This window comes from Pipistrellus hanaki, assembly GCF_964339955.1.
Source record: "Pipistrellus hanaki genome assembly, chromosome: 12".
NCBI lineage: Eukaryota > Metazoa > Chordata > Mammalia > Chiroptera > Vespertilionidae > Pipistrellus > Pipistrellus hanaki.
In genome coordinates, this window is record NC_140514.1 from 5,848,578 (window position 1) to 5,856,696 (window position 8,119).

Here is an 8,119-nt window from a genome sequence, read left to right on the forward strand (position 1 = left end):
TGAATACTTCTCTAACATAAGCACTTCGGTCGCTAAATTCTGCCTTGTTGGCCTTCTAACCCTGCCTACCTCCCACCTGGCCGCCGACCTGCAACAAGGACACTGTGGAGGCCCCGTCTATGCACTGGGCTGGAATCAATGAAAATAAGTGGAAACAATGGCGGGGAAACGAGAACGAAGACTGAGGATGAGAGCCATGTAGTTCGCAGTACATAGCCTAAGGGATGTCCTTGAGCCGACTACTTCTCTGTGCTCCCTGTAGCCATCTGTAAGGTGCAGGACAGGGCCTAGGGGCGGAGGTCTCTGCCCTGCCTTCCACAGGACACCTGTCCAGAGCCGCGTGTCCCTCTGGGGATGAGAACTGGAAAGGGCAACAAAGCTGGGGGGGTGGAGAGGGAGGTTGCACAGAGACACTCAGCCTTCCTGGTGCCTTGGGTTGGACGGCTGAGGTGGGGTTGTCCGCTGAGAACACAGGACAGACTTGGTTGTATTTGTTTAGGCAGAGGCTGAGTTTGGAATTGTTCTCCTGGCACCTTCCCCAAGCCCTCTGGTTTCTGACCGAATGATCTACCGTGTTTCCCCGAAAATGAGACATCCTCCGAAAATAAGACCTAGCGCATGGAAAGATAAGATATCTCCTGAAAATAAGACCTAGCGCAACTTTGGGAGAAAAAATTAATATAAGACACTGTCTTATTTTCGGGGAAACAGGGTAGATCAGTGGTCAGCAAACTCATTAGTCAACAGAACCAAATATCAACAGGACAACAATTGACATTTCTTTGGAGAGCCAAATTTTTTAAACTTAAACTTCTTCTAACACCACTTTGTCAAAATAGACTTATCCAAGCCGTGGTATTTTGTGGAAGAGCCACACTCAAGGGGCCAAAGTGGCTCGTGGGCCGCAGTTTGCCGACCACTGATCTTAGATTAATGAATTGATTCTTCCAAAGGCCTGAGGGTGTGAGGGGCAGCCTTTTGTGTCCCCAGCTCCCTGGGCGGGTAGAGGGGCCGGGTGGGCAGTGGAGGGCCCAGCACTGTCCCAGGAGGCGTGGGCCTGGCTTCGGTTCCAGTTCCACCTTACGTCACAGAGTGACCTCAGCTCCCCATCTGTGCAATGAGGGGGTGAACCTTGGGGAGCCCCAGCCCTGAGCTTGGGGGATCTGTTTGCCTTTCCTTCTTCATCAAGCCTTTTCCCTTCCTTCCTTAACTTCTCAGTCTTCACATTCCTTTCCTCATCCTTACCGATGGGAGACCTCCATTCTGTGGCTGGCTGGCCTCAGCTATTTCATGACCACTGTTTTCTCAATGACGATGAAAAGATTTGATGAAGGGGGTCTCAAAGGCTTGCCCATCTCTGATGCTCTAGTCTTCCTGGGAGTCCGTGTGAAAAGTCCCATGTGGTGCGCAGCCGGGTAGAGCTGGGTAATCTGGGCTGGAGCCACTCCATACACCTATCACAGGGGCCTCATCCCTCAGATGCCCCACCTGTTACTCACTTACTGGTCCACCACACTTCTCAGGAGCATAATGCTCTCAGGTTCTATCCGTGCTGCTGCAAATGGTTAAGAATTCCTTCTTTTTTACAGCAGCAAAGTATTCCATTGTGTAGATGTGCCACAGTTTTTTAATCCACTTACCTGCTGATGAGCACGCAATACATTTCTTAATATCTACTTCCTACTCATTCTGTTCCTCTGGCTGACCAGTCCACTCTTCTTTGAGGCCTCGGGTTCGACCTGTAGTCGCCAGGTTATTTCTGAAGAAAGCATGAAACTCGGCTCCCTGGTTCTCCATTCCTGACCCTCATGACCTTGACCATGTGTGGCAAACATTTCCGACCAGAATACGTTTGCCTCTACCCTCAGCCACATTCTGGCCAAGGCGAGTGAGGCTCTTGAACGCTTGCCTTGGCTGGGTTTCCATTACCTCACAAGTACTTGATCTTGGAGTTCTTTGTACATTTCGTTTTTTATCCAATGTTACCTTTCATGGCAGAATCTTGTAAAAAAAACCTCTTCCTGAGAATGGAATATTCCACCACGCTCACCATTTCAGTTAGCAGCTGTTCCTGAGTCTAAAATAAAGACCCGTGGCCACGTGGAGCTCAGCGTGTGATCCCCAGAGAACCGCAGGAACCTGTGTCTGTGAGCTAAAGCAATCCTCCAAACGAGGGCCCGGGGCCTGGAAAGGGATCCTGGAAAGATGAAACCAGAGAACTCGGAGCCCTTTGCCTTTTCATTTCCAAGAAATGAGCTTTTAATCATCTCTCCCTTCGTCCTGCACACGTGAACGTGCCAAACATCTGGACTCCGATTTAAAACATTTGAAGAACGCAGATTCCGCCCGTGTTCCTCCCTGCCGGGCGAGCAGGGGATGGGCAGGACGTGCTGACCTTTTCCTTGCGGCCCATCACGTGGAGAAGGTTGTCCTCTCCGGTCCCAGGGCACCTGCGCCCAGAAGACCCCTTCTTTCGGGGATTGAGGGGCGGGACGGGGGAGCGAGGGGGTCCCTTGCACTAACATGGGCATCAGTGAACATGGCAGAGAAGACAGGCAACGTTTGCGGGGGTCCCCAGCTTTCAGACGATCCCAGGCCACGGGGCTCAGGGCTTGTGGCACTCCCGTGAGTGTGAGACTCAGGAAGGCTGCTGGCCCTGTCTGGTCAGCCGCATCCGTTCACTTTGTGCTTCTGGCCTGTGCTGACGTGGAAGGGGGAACAGTGGCTCCCTCCCCGGTTACTCATCCAGCTCTAGATCCGGACAGCTGCGCAGGGCCTGTCTGGGCCTGGCAGGGCTGCCAGGGGCGAGGCTGCCTGGGCCCTGAGCTGGCCCCTTGCAGGCCGCACCGATTCATCTGTCTCCTCCCACAGCTGGCAGCCAGGCAAGGAGAGCTCAGCCCCCAGCAGGGAGGCCATCACCCCTCGCACACCTTAGGCTTCTTGCCCTCGGGGGGCAGCAAGCTCCTGACCTCACTGGGCCCCCTCCACAGGTCACATGGGTGTCTCTGGGAAACTAACAGTTCAGTGAGGTGTGGCTTAGCTGGCATTTGGGGTGTGGTGGGGGATGAGGCTGAGGAGCCGGGGCGGGGTGGGGGGCGGGGCATAAGGCACAGTCACAGTATAAATTTGTAACTCACCGGGGTGATACTTTGGGAAGACGTTCATGTGCTTTTCCTTCTTGCCTTTCTGGGTATGTGATAGTCTCTAGTCCTCCCGAGCATTCGCTTCCATCAGGGAGAAGAAGAAGGAACACAGGAAGAAAACCTTAATATTCGCCTTTTGACATTCAAACTATGATTTTTACAGCTTAGCTGATATGTAGAGGATTGAAATACAATAACTGCGCATATCCAAAGTGTGCAGTTGGATGTGTTGACACATGTGCCCGTGTGTGAAGCAACCTTTTCTGGGAGGCGGGGGGACCGAACGTTTTTAATAGGTGTTTTTTCCTTCTTTTCCTTTTTTCTTCTTTCCAGAAAACCAGCATTTCCTGGTTTTATCATCAAGACAAAGAACGTATTCAGCACCCCAAAAGTTCCCTTGATCCCCGACTCGGCTCCCAGGCAACACTGATTTGTGCTCTGTCCCTCTAGACTAACTTGTTACTTTCTAGAATTTAATTTTTTTAAATTTTTAATTTTTTAAATTTCTTTATTGATTAAGGTATTACATATGTGTCCTTATTCCCCCATTACCCCCCACCCTCCTATTTTCTAGAATTTTAGACACGTGCAGTATTTACACATGTTTTGCTTGGTTTCTTTTGCTCTGCATATTATTATTTTTTAATATTTTCAAAAGAGAGAAAGGGAGGGAAAGAGAAACATTGATGTGAGAGCAGAACATTGATTGGCTGCCACCTGCACACCCCCTACTGGAGACCGAGCCAGAACCCAGGGCATGTGCCCTGACCGGGAATCGAACCAGCAACCTTTCGGCGGTGCACAGGATGCCCAACCAAATGAGCCACACCGACCAGAACTCTGTGGTTATCTTGGGATGCACCCTTGATGTCGCATGCATCAGCAGGCCATTCCTTTTTCTTGCCAAGTAACATTTCCTTGTATGCATATCCCACAATGTGCTTCTCCACCCCTTGATGACCATGTGGTTGTTTCTGGCTTGGAGCTGTGACCAATATAGCTGCTCTGGACATTCGTGCACAAGCCTCGCAAAGGGGGAGGCGGAGGGGGAGAGAGCTGAGGTCATTGCTGGGGTCACCCAGCTAGTATATGCTTGCCTTTCTCTTAGGGACATTCCTAGGAGTGGAATGGCTGTGTCCTGTGATCACTGTGCTTTTGTCTTTTAAGAGACTGTGAAACTTTTCTGAAATATACTCCTGCCCACCGGGCAGGTCAATTCCAGTCATTCCCCATCCTCGCCAACACTTCTGATGGCCAGTTTTGTCATCTTAGCTGTCCTACTGGGTCCGGAGGGGTGTTTCATCATGATTGCAATTTGCCCTTTCCTGATGACTAATGGCATTCAGAATAAGATTTGCAGCAAGATGTCACCCATGCTAGCCTGGCTACTGCTTGGGGTGAGGAGTTCCTAAATTCCTTCAGACTGAAGCAGAACTCTGAGGTGGTTAGAACTCGGGCTTGGCCTGCGCGGGCACAAGGCAGCCACCTCAGAGTGAGAGTGCTGGCAAGGTGGGGTGGGCAGGGACGAGGCCAGCGTGTGCTCCCGACAGGACGGCATCCCAGACCGCGAGTTGCCCTTGTGCCGTGGGGTGGGTGGCCCGGGCCAGGGCGTGGGGAAGATGGGGCTGAGCCCCCGAGAAGTCCACGGGCTCCACCTCGCCGGGAGGTTCACTTTGCAGTCCAGTGTGGCCTGCTCGCTTGTTGGCCCGAGGAGAGGGAAGATGACATAGGTCTCGGAGGTATTGAACCCCGCCCTGAGAAATCTCTTCCTGGTTACAGACCAGACTCTGCCCTGACACTTGCGGTTTGCTCAGCTGTGTTAGAGACCGCCCCCCCCCCCTCCCTCCTCGGGGCCCAGGAGAGGAAACCCGGCCTGGGTTGGACAGGGAAACCCCGTGCTCTGCCAAATCTAAAAACAAAAGGAGGGGAGAGGGCAGTGGGTGTTGCAGATTCATGATGAACATATGGTAGTAGTTAGCAGCGTGCTGTCATTTGCCAAGTCATTCCAGAACCCTCCAGCCCTCCCTCCTTTCCCCCACGCTCCTACTTCCCCCTCGCTCCCCCCACACTCTGGGCTGGCTTGATCCCCTACTTCCCCATCTCATCCTGACCACCCCGCCCACCCCTTCATCACGCGTGTTCAGGGAAGTGAACAGAACCCCAGCCCCCACGGCCACTCACATCGCAAAGCTTTGTTTTCTGGTTTTGTTGGACTTTCTTTGGGGAGGTGGGGGGAACGGATGTTTTTAATAGATTTTCTTTCTTCTTTCCAGAAAATCAGCATTTCCCCTTCTTTCCAGAAAATCAGCATTTTCTGGCTCAGGGTGCTTGGAGAATCCAACCTAAGTCCCAATAAAATCAAAGGAAAAAGTTAAAAAATAAAAATAAAATAAACAAAAGAAGAAGAAGAAAAAGAAGAAGAAGAAGAAGAAGAAGAAGAAGAAGAAGAAGAAGAAGAAGAAGAAGGAGAAGAAGAAGGAGAAGAAGAAGGAGAAGAAGAATTTGTTCCCCTGGTCAAACTGTCTTTTAAAATATAAGTTTGGTCCCCCCCACCCCATGTAAATTATAACTAAAATCTCATTTCCTTCCTGAATTCCTTTAAGAGGTGGAAGCACATTTTTGTCATGTTTGAGAAAAGCAGGTGCATACCTTCCCAATCTCGCATCACGTGTGTTGGGCACCACATTTCAAAAGACAAATATGTCACCACGTAGAAGGAAGACAAATGCTCCTCCAGGGGAAAGGGAAGCCAGTTGGCTTGCAGCCCATGACACAAACTCGGGGCTCCCTGAGCTGTCCCCCTGCTGTGACACAAACCCACTGCCTGGCCAGCGTCCGCCTGGGACCCTCCGTATCACCCTCGTGGGACTCAAGCGGCAAGAGGACTTGGCACAGCAGTGAGCTCCTGCTGCCTGCCGGCCGTGCTGGGATGAAGTCCTTGTCTGTGGTCCAGGAGTCTCGAGTCTTCTGTCCGCACCCGTGACCCTGCAGCAGGCCACGTCCCCGGGTGGCAAGTAAGATTGTTATTGGCGCCTCCACAGTTCCTTGCACCCCACAGCAGACACTGCCCATCCTCCCCAGCGATGCAGCAGCGGGGGGGGGTGTAAGTTGCTCAGCAGAGTTGCTGCAGCGTTTGCAACGCTGGGACCCACTGAGCTGGACACAGGCTGCTCCTGGGCTGCTCCCCGCCTCCAGGGCTTTCCACATCCCCAGTGGTTCTCAGTTCTTCTCGCAAAGGGGGCGGCCCAGGGGAAGAGAGCTGAGGTCGGTGCTGGGGTCACCCAGCTACAAGCGGCAGAGCCTGCTCGGCTGAGGTCTCCTGTCTCGAGTGGAAGTGTTTCTTCCACGTATTTGGGTGACCGCAGCGAAGGAGATGCCTGTGGAGGGAGCCAGGTGCACAGCCGGCGGAAATCCGAAGATGTTTCTGGTCCCCACGGGTCTTCAGGAAAGGCACACGAAACGGAAAGGGCAAATTTCTTGTTCTTGATCCAGGGAAAATTATACAGCAGAGAGAGAGAGAGAGAGAGAGAGAGAGAGAGAGAGAGAGAGAGAGAGAGAGAGAGAGACATCAATAATGAGAGGGAACCATTGATTGGCTGACTCTTCCCACTGGGGATTGAGCCTGCAACCCCGCCATGTGCCTTGCCTGAGAATCAAACTGTGACCTCCTGGTTCACCGGTCAAGGTTCAACCGCTGAGCCATACCAGCCAGCCCGGGGCAAATACTATCTGAGGCGTTTGGTAATACCTACCCAGTGACCCTCTAGAAAACGTTGCCTTGGTTGACCCTACGTATCCATGGTTACGGTTTTCAGTCTAGTAAGTGGAAACTATTCCTTAACCAACTCATCCTTTCCTTCCACTGGTATGGAGGACAGAGGGAGGTGAGTCCTGTGCTCTCGGAGCTCCCAGTCTGGTGGGGGATGGCGGTGGGGGGGAGGGTGGAGATCAGTCAGTCACCCCCGTCCACAATGTGATATGTCCCCAAACACCAGGGGAACACAACCCGTAACCAATCCAGCTGCCGGAGGGGGCCTCACGGAGGAGCTGACATCTGAGGACCGAGCTGGGTCTAAATAACGTTGTCGGGTGGAAAGGGAGCGGAGTCTCAGCTTCCCATGGGCCGGTGCCGAGGTATAGGGTTCCCCTGGCCGTTCTGGAGCCTGGCCACCCTCGCCTCTGCCACGGGACCCAGATTTGACCCTGGTCTGGTCTTATTTGGGAGGTGGCAGTGGTGGTGCTGGTTGTAAAGGTGGTCCCCTATGTCCTCAGGGTGGGGTTGGGGATCTGTTAGAACAGTTGTGAGGGTTTTTTATTAATTGATTTTAAATATATATATATATATATATATATATATATATATATATATATATATTATTGATTTTTTACAGAGAAGAAGGGAGAGGAATAAAGAGTCAGAAATATCAATGCACACATACACACACACACACACACACACACACCCATTGGGGATGTGCCCACAACCAAGGTACATGCCCTTGACTGGAATTGAACCTGGGACCTTTCAATCCACTGAGCCAAACCGGTTTTGGCTGATTCTTTTTATTGATTAAGTTATTACATATGTGTCCATATCCCCCATTGTCCCCCCACCCCACTCCCGTACATGCCCTCACCCCCCTGCTGTCTGTGTCCATTGGTTATGCTTATATTCATGCATTCAAGTCTTTTGATTTCTCCCCATCCTCCCCACCCTTCCCTCTGAGGTTTAGTTGTGAGGGTTTTTGTCGAAGCATCCGGGGACCATGGTTTCAGAATGAATGTGAAGGCGACCACTGTGTGCAGGCAAGCCCAGACAGAGACGGCGACCTCCAAATCTCCTCGGATCACGAGACTCCTACACCCCACCCCGGCGGGGAGCGGGGATTGAGGACTGCAGCGGGGGCATCAGCACTGCCAACAGCTGAGGCCGATCCCTTCGCCTGAGCTTCCCCAGAGGCATTCTACAGGCCTGG